Here is a 2,419-nt window from a genome sequence, read left to right as displayed (position 1 = left end):
AACTTTTTTAATTTCGATTTTATTTTTATCTCTTTTTTTTTCTTTCACAAAAATTTAAAAGTAAAAAATACTAAAAAAAAACAAATAAAAAAATCCTAACAAATTTTTTTGTCCGTTTTCTTGAAACTTGAAAGAGACATGCATAGCATGTATAGAAAGAAAGAAAAGTAGCTCTACGGTGGTAGCTGTACGGTGCAGTCTGCACGTGATTTTCATTTTCTTCTCTTCCATCTTCCCCTCCGGTCAACTGTGCCCACCATGCATTATTTTTTTATTTTTATTTTATGATCAATATTTGAATTAATTTGATCCAATTTAACTGAAATTTTATAGAAAAAAAATTCATAAATAGAATATATAGTTACTTCAATAAATATTCGGCAGATGCTGATTAAAAAAATTTAAATAAGACTTTTCTAATTTTATACTATATATTATTGTCTTGAAATAATATATATTACACACTTACATTTTTGACAAAGAAAAAAATATTTTTGATTCTTTTTACTATTATATCTTTAAGATATATAATGATTGAGAAAATGAGAAATAATAAACTATTCTTACTTTGTCCAGAGGCACTCACATTAGTCATATATATTAACCATCATTATTGAATATATGTGGACTTATAGGAATGACGTTGGTTTAGATGTTGATAGCTATAATTTGAGGTTATCCTTTCTATTCCGAATTTATGTATGACTTTAATGTTAAGAAGATTTATTAAAATAAACGCGTTTAAAAATAATTATATTCAGTCATTTTATTAGTATATAATTGATTTTTATGATTTAATAAAGATTTATATAGTATGAAAATTATGACGTTATATTATCCTATCGTATCATAAGATATTAAATTATTTTTTTATTTACAACGGAGTTTAAAATTTTAAAAAAATAAAATAAAAGACAATAATTTTTTAAAATAAAATGTCAATAGAATTAGTATGAAGATGAAAAGAGATATAAAAAAGTAAATTAAAGAACACATAACAGTTAAAAGGTAAACTATGATCATAATTAATCATTTTATTTGTACAAGAGGTTGCTTCTTAAACTTGATATTGTATTTTTTCGTTAATTAGTCAGTTGCATCTCTCTCTAATTACAAAAATAAGGGTTCGAGAAGAATGCAAGTCAATATTGTCATGAAAAACAAGCTTTATCGCAGCAACTGAGTCATCCAACTCCACAATCACATGATTATACCCTAACTTTACAGCAAAGTCCACACCCATTAAAATTTTTCAAAACTCTGCCAAAATAACCGGAGTAAAAGATAAGCTTGCACTAAAACCAACTAGAAACCTTCCACCATGTCTCTAATAATCTCTCCACAAGCTGCTTTTTCATTATGTAGAAGTAAACCGTCTGTATTTAACTTAGCAAAAAGAGATTTTGGGAGGTGCCATTTAATCTGCCTATTAAATCATCATCCATTTTCTTCTAGAAATAACATTTGTTATCCTTATCTTTTTCTAAGTTTGTTATACTTATCTTTTTCTAACAGAATCATCTATATAATTTGGTTGTTTTAGCTATTTTAAATTTCATAATCAGTTTAGTATAAATAGGTAGCATTGTTCTTTATATCATACACAATAAAAATTCTTCATCTTTACTTTTCTTATTCTTTCATAGTTTTATTATGGTACTAGAGCTATGGTATCCTCTTTGAGGAGGATATATAAGCTATCATCTTTCTAGTGAGAAATCACCATGCTTCTTTTTATTGATAAAAATAATTTTGTTATTATTATTGATTTGATACTTTTTCACCTCACTAAATAATCCATTATTTTGTCTTATCCTTTCAAGTCCAATAGACTCAAAATTATCATCGTTGGAGCTGCAATACACCTCCTCCTTCCAATAGTTCCGTCTGCATTTTTCTCGATAGTTCCGTCTATCCTTTCTTCTGACAGTTTCGTCTGCACTTCTTTCCAGCAGTTCTACCTGCATTTTGTTTCAGCAATTCCATTTGCACTTTTACCACGCTCTACATGCCATCTGAAGATCACTCTTACGCGCTCTACACGTCCTTTGAAGATTACTCTTACTGCGCTCTACGCGCTCTCTGAAAATCGATGCTTGCTCTCTCTCCCTCAAGCACAGCGTCTCCTTCTATGTTTCTGCCCCCGCAGCCCTAGTTCCGTCGCACGCATCTCTCTCTGTGTCACCGCGCCACACACGTCTTTCTCAACCATTTCATCAGAACTTATCAAAACTGTAGATTATTGACATCTTTCACCCACCAACTTGCGGAAGTGTATTAAACCATCATCATTTTTCTTTTAAAAACAAAATTTGTAATACTTATCTTTTTTTAAGTTTGTTATGCTTATCTTTCTCTAACAGAATCATCTAGAAAATTTGGTTATTTTAGTTATTTTAAATTTCATAATCAGTTTAGT

Source organism: Arachis stenosperma, chromosome 5, assembly GCF_014773155.1.
Source record: "Arachis stenosperma cultivar V10309 chromosome 5, arast.V10309.gnm1.PFL2, whole genome shotgun sequence".
NCBI classification, from domain to species: domain Eukaryota; kingdom Viridiplantae; phylum Streptophyta; class Magnoliopsida; order Fabales; family Fabaceae; genus Arachis; species Arachis stenosperma.
This window is presented reverse-complemented; position numbering follows the sequence as displayed.